This window comes from Schistocerca serialis, chromosome 5 (assembly GCF_023864345.2).
Source record: "Schistocerca serialis cubense isolate TAMUIC-IGC-003099 chromosome 5, iqSchSeri2.2, whole genome shotgun sequence".
NCBI lineage: Eukaryota > Metazoa > Arthropoda > Insecta > Orthoptera > Acrididae > Schistocerca > Schistocerca serialis.
This window is the reverse complement of record NC_064642.1, coordinates 253,764,299-253,774,710: the sequence shown is the minus strand read 5'-3', so window position 1 is coordinate 253,774,710 and position 10,412 is coordinate 253,764,299. Positions and strand designations below refer to the sequence as shown.

The following is a 10,412-nucleotide window of genomic DNA, read 5'->3' as shown; positions in this document are numbered from 1 at the left end:
CGCCATCTCTCTCCCCACATCCACCACTGCTGGCGGCTCACCTCCAACTGCGCAACGCTACGCGCTGTTCACAGCCAGCTGCCTAACACTACAATGGCGAGTATTACAACAATGCAAAGCAGACACAGACTGCCCACAGCACAGCCAGTGATTGTCATACAGAGGTGGCGTTACCAATAAAAAACCTAAACAGCCTACTTACATAGAGAAAACATAAACAGCCTACTTACAATATGCGTTGTGACATCCGATATAATAATATCACTGACGAAGATAAACACGTAGTCATTCATTGTTGCTTCACTCTGTGAAGCCAGAGCCTCACGGGTTGGCGATAAAACTTTATAATTAACTGGAGACTAGATAAAATGATACATTTGAGGCTAATAGTAAATTCAGAAATCCCACTTACACTGAGGTGACAGAAGTTTCGGGAGAACTCTTAATATCCTCTCGGACCTCCTTTTGCCCTGGGTTGTGCAGCAGCTCGACGTCGCATGGGCTCAACAAGTCGTTGGAAGTCTCCTGCAGAAATATTGCCATGTGTCTCTATAGCCGTCCATAATTGTGAAAGTGTTGCCGGTGCAGGATTTTGTGTACGAACTGCACTCTCGATTATGTCCCACAAATGTTCGATAGGATTCACGTCGGACGATCTGACTGGCCATATCGTTCACTCGAACTGCCCAGAACCTTCTTCAAACCAATCGTGAACGATCGTGGCCCTGTGACATGCCGTTCTGTCGTCCATAAAAATTCCATCGTTGATTGGTTGCAAATGGTCTCCCAGTAGCCAAAAATACCCATTTCCAGTCAATGATCGATTCAGTTGGACCAGAGGATCCAGTCCAATCCATGTAAACACAGCACTCACCATTATGGAGCCACCCCAAGCTGGCACACTGCCTTATTGACAACTTGGGTTCATGGCTTCGCTACACTCAAACCCCGTCATCAGCTTTTTATCGACTGAAACCGGGATTCATCTGACCGGTAACGGTTTTCCATTCTAGGGTTCAACCGATATGATCATGAGCCCAGGAAAGGGGCTGCAGGCAATGTCGTAGCATTAGCAAATGTACACGCTATCACAGCCCATTAACGCCAAATTTCACCGCATCGTCCAAACGGATACGTTCGTCGTACGTCCCGCATAGATTTCTGCGGTTATTGTACGCAGTGTTGCTTGTCTGTTAGCACTGATAATTCTACTTCGTTGTCCGTGGTGAAGTAATGCCTAGGGATCTCGAAATATTGAATTCCCTAACGATTTCCGAAATGGAAAGTCCCATGCGTCTAGCTCCAACTACCATTCCGCATTCAGATCTGTTAACTTCTGTCGAGCGGCCATAATCACTTCGGAAACTTTTCACATGAATCACCAGAGACTGCTCTGCCAATGTACTGCCCTTTTATACCTTGTGTACGTGATACTAACGCCATCTGCATGTTAGCATGTCGCTCTCCCATGACTTACGTCACCTCACTGTTATCACGGAGATTAAGTTGGAGTCGAAGGTTTAATTACGCCTGCATGTATGGGAGGAAGCTAATGCATCGGGAAGTGCTCAGGATAGTAAACTGTATAGTTTATGTCCATTTTAGACAGACCCAGAGAGGAGATTCTGGTCCTATGTGAAGTATGTTAGCGGCAAGAAACAATCAGTGCCTACTCTTCCGACAGTTTTCTTAGTGGATACCTAGAGATCCTGCGAGGGAATGGGACGATTCGATGCAAATACTTTCGTCGAAGAAATATCAACTACAAATTGCATGTAGCTCTTGAGTGAATCAAAACAAATTAATAATATATTTCTCTGGAAATACTATATTTCTCTGGAAATGACGTGACTCTTTCTTCTGATATATAGAGTGGATTGTGTAACGCTGAGCGACACCCCTTTCGCTTTCTCGGTGTGCGGTCGTGTTGCGAAAAAGATGGCGATGCAAAATATTCTTTACGTCCCCCTGATCAGCACACATGTTCCATCTTTGCGATAGTTAATTCCGGGCAAGCGAGTGACCTGTAGCTAAGACACTGGAACTGCTTCGGAAGCAGTTGGGTTCAGATAGCCGTCCATCCATCCCTGCTAAAGTTTGTGGAGGTATTCTATAAAAGATTTCACTTCAGGTAAATGCCCGGATCGTTGCTTTAAACAAGCCACAACCAATTACCTTTTCCATCCTCGTCCAGCTGATTTAGAGCTACGCCTCTAAAGCTCACAGGAGCTCGTCTATGACCTTCCTTACATTAGAGAAAATTAGCTTCTTTGCCAAGATTAATTCTCTATAACCGGTTTCGGTAATCTTCAGATCTCGACAGACAAGTTACTGCATTTTTTTAATAGTAGCACTTTTACTGATATTATGACAAATATGCAGTAATCTGTCTGTCGTGTCCTCTGAAGGTGGTAGCGTTTATTACCGAAACCGGTTATGGAGAATTACGGTTAATATTTGTGATATCGGCAAACAAGTTTATCTTGTCTACTGCATTATCACAGATCCCCCTTGCGGCTCAAAATGAGAAAACTAGAGTAATGTTTCTTCTTGGCTTCTTCCTGTCCGTCGTTCTGACAGGCGGTCGACGTAATTAATATCTTGGCTGTTAGGTTGTCAGTAGCAGATAACACAAGTTAACCTTCAGAAAAGATGCCCTGTTTTTGGGACTGGAGGCTTCATAATGAAATAATAACTCATTGAGCAAGTCAAACATTTATCATCTGTACATATCTCGAGACGGCTGTTAGAGATGTGGAAACAGAAACAATTGCGTGACGTTAAGTGGATCTAAAGTCGCTACCAACCGTGAAGAGTTTGCACGCAAACTAGCAAGTTGAAATTGCGCGAGGGTCATAAATTCCCATTCATGTATAACAGTTCCACGACTAAAGCTGCGGAAGAAGATTGAAGGTGACACACGAAGTGTTAAAACTTCATCTTACACTGGAAGTTAAGACCTGCCAGTAATGAAATCCTCGTCGTCGTAATCAGTTAAGCTTTGTCAAAAGCAACGGGTCTTAGGTGAAATGTTAAATACCTTCAGACTAACGTTTGCTTCTGCATCCTAGAACCTCCATGGACGCTTGCCTTCTAAGTTATTTATTATAGCGTTACTGACTAAGACTGATAAGTGACGAGACGATTGGGGAGCACTTAACATCTACCGAGGCCTAGATCAACCAAGAGCTTCGCTATTCTAATGGTCTGCTTACAGAAGAAACACGAAACCTAAGTTAGAAGACCAGGCAAGTCAAGAATGCAGTTCCCTTCTGGCAAAAGCAAAATATTCCATTACTTCACTGTTACGCCATTTCCACGACCAGAGAAAGATATAGCTCAGGGGTGACTGACACGGTTATCCCACCGCCACGCCATGCTGTCTGGGACTGCACAAGACTTGGTTTTATATTTCACATTTCTGGGCAACGTACATCGGAAACGAAACAAATTTTCAGTATTACTTAATTCTTTTTGGCACGCTGAAGACACATTATTTTTACGTGGTACAAACTGTCAGCATAAGGACAGACATACACTACTGGTCATTAAAATTGCTACACCACGAAGATGACGTGCTACAGACGCGAAATTGAACCGAGAGGAAGAAGATGCTGTGATATGCAAATGATTAGCTTTTCAGAGCATTCACACAAGGTTGGCGCCGGTGGCGACACCTACAACGTGCTGACATATGGAAAGTTTCCAACCGATTTCTCATACACAAACAGCAGTTGACCGGCGTTGCCTGGTGAAACGTTGTTGTGATGCCTCGTGTAAGGAGGAGAAATGCGTACCATCACGTTTCCGACTTTTACAAAGGTCAGATTGTAGTCAATCGCGATTGCGGCTTATCGTATCGCGACATTGCTGCTCGCGTTGGTCGAGATCCAATGACTGTTAGCAGAATATGGAATCGGTGGGTTCAGGAGGGTAATACGGAGCGCCGTGCTGGATCCCAAAAGCCTCGTATCACTAGCAGTCGAGATGACAGGCATCTTATCCGCATGGCTGTAACGGATCGTGTAGCCACGTTTACGATCCCTGAGTCAACAGATGGGGACGTTTGCAAGACAACAACCATCTGCACGAACAGTTCGACGATGTTTTCAGCAGCATGGACTATCAGTTCGGAGACCATGGCTGTGGTTACCCTTGACGTTACATCACAGACAGGAGCACCTGTGCTGGTGTACTCTACGACGAACCTGGGTGCACGAATGGCAAGACGTCATTTTTTCGGATAAATCCACGTTTTGTTTACAGCATCATGATGGTCGCATCCGTGTTCGACTACATCGCGGTGAACGCACATTGGAAGCGTGTATTCGTCATCGCCATACTGGCGTATCACCCGGCGTGATAGTATGGGGTGCCATTGGCTACAGGTCTCGGTCACCTCTTGTTCGCATTGACGGCACTTTGAACAGCGGACGTTACATTTCAAGTGTGTTAACGACCCGTGGCTCTACCCTTCATTCGATCCCTGCGAAACCCCACATTTCAGCAGGGTAATGCACGACCGCATGTTGCAGGTCCTGTACGGGTCTTTCTGGATACAGAAAATGTTCGACTGCTGCCCTGGCCTGCACATTCTCCAGATCTCTCACCAACTAAAAACGTCTGGTCAATGGTGGCCCAGCAACTGGCTCATCACAATACGTCAGTCACTACTCTTGATGAACTGTGGTATCGTGTTGAAGTTGCATAGGCAGCTGTACCTGTACACGCCATCCAAGCTCTGTTTGACTCAATGTCCAGGCGTATCAAGGCTGTTATTACGGCCAGAGGTGATTGTTCTGGGTACTGATTTCTCAGGATCTATGCGCCCAAATTGCGTGAAAATGTAATCACATGCCGGCCGGAGTGGCCGAGCGGTTCTAGGCGCTACAGTCTGGAACCGAGCGACCGCTACGGTCGCAGGTTCGAATCCTGCCTCGGGCATGGATGTGTGTGATGTCCTTAGGTTAGTTAGGTTTAAGTAGTTCTAAGTTCTAGGGAGTGATGACCTCAGATGATAAGTCCCATAGTGCTCAGAGCCATTTGAACCATTTTTGTAATCACATGTCAGTTCTAGTACAATATATTTGTCCAATGAATACCCGTTTATCATCTGCGTTTCTTCTTGGTGTAGTAATTTTAATGGCCAGTAGTGTAGACAATTTCACAGGTTTTCACACTCAAGTTGCCATGTAATCACGACTTATTTAGTTTCATAGTCGAAGAAACGCCTTTCGCACATATATGTTGATCGAAATTTTGTAACACTTTTGTAATCCCATTATTACCAGAGTAAAGCAAGATAGACGTCCTGAACAGTGTTAATGTTAAAGATATTTGTGTATAAAGCGGGACTTACCTTTCAGATCAGTCAGCTACACCAGCACATGCACAGGCGCGCTTTCAACTGAAACGGCAAAAGGTATCGAAAACAGCTTGAAAACAGATTTCACATTGGCAGAGTCCTCATCACATGTAGGACCTTTCCTTGTAGTTGTTTCAAGGCCACAGTGACCTCTTAAAACCTCTTGTTTTCCTTAATGCCAGAGAGCTTACGAAACTGGACTGTGTTTGTCAGAATGTGTCCTCTCTAAAACACGATTTTGTGTTTAAATGCATCCCCAACATCCAAACCAGAAATAAGTTGTTTCTCTCCTTGCAGTGTCTGACTGTGGGCACTATGCAGTGACGTCTACCTAAACTGCGAGGTCTGCAATCCATTCTGGATGTTCTACTTTTCGTTACTGCTCTACTTTTTCCTTCATAAATCCAACAATAGCGAGTGCTAAATCAGAAAATCATTGCAGGCATGCCCCTTGACTTAACCAATGTACTTGGCAGTAATGTACAAGGTGAACATTAGTAGCAGAGCTAGGAGGATTATGGCACACCTTGCATTGTTGCCAAATTTATCCATGATGGCAGACCCAAGATGTGGGCTGTGTATGTGGTACTTCCACACTAAAGTCATGGTGGGAAATTCTAATTTTTTGTGGGAAATAGGGCAGTTGGAATACCTCCACTAACCTAACTACTCACACCCTCCCCCACTCTTATGATTTCATCAACCCTCTCCATCCCCATGGAAATGGTGGAAATTTCGAAAAATGTTGGGAATTTCAAATTTTGTGTGTTCACATTGAGGTTCAGAAACCAACTGTTCTAATTCACAATACTACCACCAGAGGGCACTGTTGGCCCTGTCCAACACTCCCCTTCACCACTTCCCCTCTCCTCCTCCACTAGTGAGGAAGCTTCAGTCTGTGTTGAGCTGCTGGATAGGATAGGCATAAGTCTTTACTTTATTGTATGTGTGATGTGTTCAGTGGAGGAGACTTAAGCACTATACAAGGAAGAGTTCAACAGCTGTATTGGTTGTAATCATGCAGTTGACGACTCTGTCCATAGCTCTATGTATGATGCTTGGAAAGCAGAGAAACTGGATGACCATAAGAATAAGCAAATGTTTCATCAAATAATGATGATGCAGCAATATGGACTGAAGTTACATTTCGCAACTCATGCTGATAGATGCCTGTGGTGATACATCATAATGGACTGAAGATACATTTTGCAACTTGTGCAGATGGCTGCTTATGATGTAACTTTTTTGAAATGCCCTGTTAGTATGTCTAAGGGAAAATTTGTGTTCTTCACCAACAATCCCACACGTACTGAGCTAATTCACAATATTGCCACAGAGGAAGTAGGATTTCCTCCCCCACCACTTCATCTCAGGGAACTAATAGGAATGCAGCATCCCCCCCTCTCCACCTGAAGGTTGGTGGGAGCCAATAGGAATGCAGGAACACTACATCTTGTCATGCAGTCGTGATAGCAGGGGTGATATAAGGCGAATGTGACAGTCCACCAGTCTCAGTCACTGAAGTAGTAGTAGCCATGAAGTATCAACAGCAGCCAAGATCCTCATCTGCCTCCATCTCATGGAAGAAGTGGAAGAGTAAGTACTCATTACACATCATTGTTGCTATTATTGCACGAGCAGTTCTTTGTTTAACTGCATGTCTTTGTCTGTGAATCCTTATTGTGTCTTCTACTTCTTTGTTCAGTGTGTTCCAGCATGTCCAGACCAGCAGCAGCACCCACTAGGTTGTTGGAACCTGCAGTGACCTCCGCTGTCTCCAGATCAGCAGCAGCCAGCAGCTTGTTGGGACCTACGGCACATCAGGGCTGTTGGGATCTGCAACACCATGAGATGCCATAGCATACCTGGCTGGAAGCAGGACGACAAGTTTCTGTTATCCATCCTGCTCATCGATTTGTGTAATGAAGAAACCTGGTCAGTCCCTGACTATAGAAGTGTGCTGGTGATCCTATTCCACAAGGTGCAGGTCAGTTCTGGTCTTCAGTATATGCTCCATCCCAGAACATTCCAGTGTTATTGCAAGGACAAGGTCTAGGTGCGGCGGACGAGAAACTGCCAATTTCTCCCAGTGCTCTAATGTTATACAGTTCAAATTATAAAGTAACAGCCTCAAAACACTTAAATACTGGTACAGATGAATCAATGAACAGTGACTGGTGGTTGTGTTGGAGATTCAAATGTACCAAGAGGTGTTAGAGTGAAGTTTATGGAATCACAATGGGATGAACTGTGTTATGCAGAACACTACATCAGTCAGAATATGACCACAGAGTATGATCCATACCACTCTCTCCCAGAGATTTGCTGTGCAGGCCTGACACTATCTATAACATCACTGTATGATGGTGCTGCACTTATGCTGATATTGGTTGGTCAGTCCATTTGTTTACAGCACTCTACTGTTACAAACTTGTTTGGTCTACGGATGGTGCTAACCACTGTGTTGGAAAGCTGAGCAGATAGCTGCCTTATGTGCAAAGTGCATATAAAGCCATTGTGAACTACCACCAAACTTATAACATGCACGTAGAAGAATTAGAACACTGTATCAAAATGAGAGGCAATGGCCTTGCCACAGCGGATACACTGGTTCCCTCCAGTTCACCGAAGTTAAGTGCTGTCGGGTGGGGCTGGCACTTGGATGGGTGACCATCCACGTGACCATGTGCTGTTGCCATTTTTCTGGGTGCACTCAGCCTCATGATGCCAATTGAGGAGCTACTCGACCGAATAGTAGTGGCTCCGGTCAAAGAAAACCATCATAACGACTGGGAGAGTGGTGTGCCGACCACACGCCCCCCTATTCGCATCCTCGTCTGAGGATGACACGGCGGTCAGATGGTCCCGATGGGTCACTTGTGGCCTGAAGACGGAGTTCTCATCAAAATGAGAACAAAATAAGAAATTGAAGGAATACCCCTCAGTCTGAGGGAAATACAAGCTGAATTCATTGCATACAGGACATCATCAATTGCCAATACTGTACTGGTATCAAGAAAGAACCAGTGGCTTTTGCTGATGTACTGCATCCTATATACGACTACTGAAGTGCTTATAAAATATACTATCTTAAATCTTTTGTTTTTGTTACTTCATAATCTTCCCATTATAGCCCAGCCATTGTAGCAGAGTTGGTAAGGTACTGATTGCGCTATAGCATCTACATATATTATTACGAGTGTTTTACCATAAAAACCCATTGCACGCTAATACCTGATGTGATTGCTATCATGGCAGGTGGATGAAGCATCAAAACTTTGTTGTAAGCGATTGATCCTATTTGGAAGAAGATCAGGAGAAGAAGAAGACTGAGATATTCCTCTTTGATAATTTACGAACAATAATTGTAGGCCATCCAGTTGCGGCAAGGCAAACGTTCTCGTGCCACTGTTGACGCACCTAGTTGGAGCCTATTTGAGCATGTACATGCATTTTCAAAAACACTGTTTCAACCCAAGTACCAGTTGCTGCAAAAGATACTGCAACGTGTCAATGATGTCACATTCAGTCAAGTCACCCCTCCACTAGAAAAATTAAAACCAAACACCATGTTCATATTTGATTATTTGGAAACAAAGTATCAAATTCTATGACATTCAGTTTTGGTCATCATATGGGTGTTGACATACACTCCTGGAAATTGAAATAAGAACACTGTGAATTCATTGTCCCAGGAAGGGGAAACTTTATTGACACATTCCTGGGGTCAGATACATCACATGATCACACTGACAGAACCACAGGCACATAGACACAGGCAACAGAGCATGCACAATGCCGGCACTAGTACAGTGTATATCCACCTTTCGCAGCAATGCAGGCTGCTATTCTCCCATGGAGACGATCGTAGAGATGCTGGATGTAGTCCTGTGGAACGGCTTGCCATGCCATTTCCACCTGGCGCCTCAGTTGGACCAACGTTCGTGCTGGACGTGCAGACCGCGTGAGACGACGCTTCATCCAGTCCCAAACATGCTCAATGGGGGACAGATCCGGAGATCTTGCTGGCGAGGGTAGTTGACTTACACCTTCTAGAGCACGTTGGGTGGCACGGGATACATGCGGACGTGCATTGTCCTGTTGGAACAGCAAGTTCCCTTGCCGGTCTAGGAATGGTAGAACGATGGGTTCGATGACGGTTTGGATGTACCGTGCACTATTCAGTGTCCCCTCGACGATCACCAGTGGTGTACGGCCAGTGTAGGAGATCGCTCCCCACACCATGATGCCGGGTGTTGGCCCTGTGTGCCTCGGTCGTATGCAGTCCTGATTGTGGCGCTCACCTGCACGGCGCCAAACACGCATACGACCAGCATTGGCACCAAGGCAGAAGCGACTCTCATCGCTGAAGACGACACGTCTCCATTCGTCCCTCCATTCACGCCTGTCGCGACACCACTGGAGGCGGGCTGCACGATGTTGGGGCGTGAGCGGAAGACGGCCTAACGGTGTGCGCGACCATAGCCCAGCTTCATGGAGACGGTTGCGAATGGTCCTCGCCGATACCCCAGGAGCAACAGTGTCCCTAATTTGCTGGGAAGTGGCGGTGCGGTCCCCTACGGCACTGCGTAGGATCCTACGGTCTTGGCGTGCATCCGTGCGTCGCTGCGGTCCAGTCCCAGGTCGACGGGCACGTGCACCTTCCGCCGACCACTGGCGACAACATTGATGTACTGTGGAGACCTCACGCCCCACGTGTTGAGCAATTCGGCGGTACGTCCACCCGGCCTCCCGCATGCCCACTATACGCCCTCGCTCAAAGTCCGTCAACTGCACATACGGTTCACGTCCACGCTGTCGCGGCATGCTACCAGTGTTAAAGACTGCGATGGAGCTCCGTATGCCACGGCAAACTGGCTGACACTGACGGCGGCGGTGCACAAATGCTGCGCAGCTAGCGCCATTCGACGGCCAACACCGCGGTTCCTGGTGTGTCCGCTGTGCCGTGCGTGTGATCATTGCTTGTACAGCCCTCTCGCAGTGTCCGGAGCAAGTATGGTGGGTCTGACACACCGGTGTCAATGTG

The 10,412-nt window shown here is 46.1% G+C and overlaps 1 pseudogene; it reads left to right on the top strand.

The window, feature by feature from the left end:
• Nucleotides 1-7,945: 7,945 nt before the first annotated feature.
• On the top strand, nucleotides 7,946-8,063 carry LOC126482965 (5S ribosomal RNA; annotated as a pseudogene).
• The last annotated feature ends 2,349 nt before the right edge of the window (nucleotides 8,064-10,412 follow it).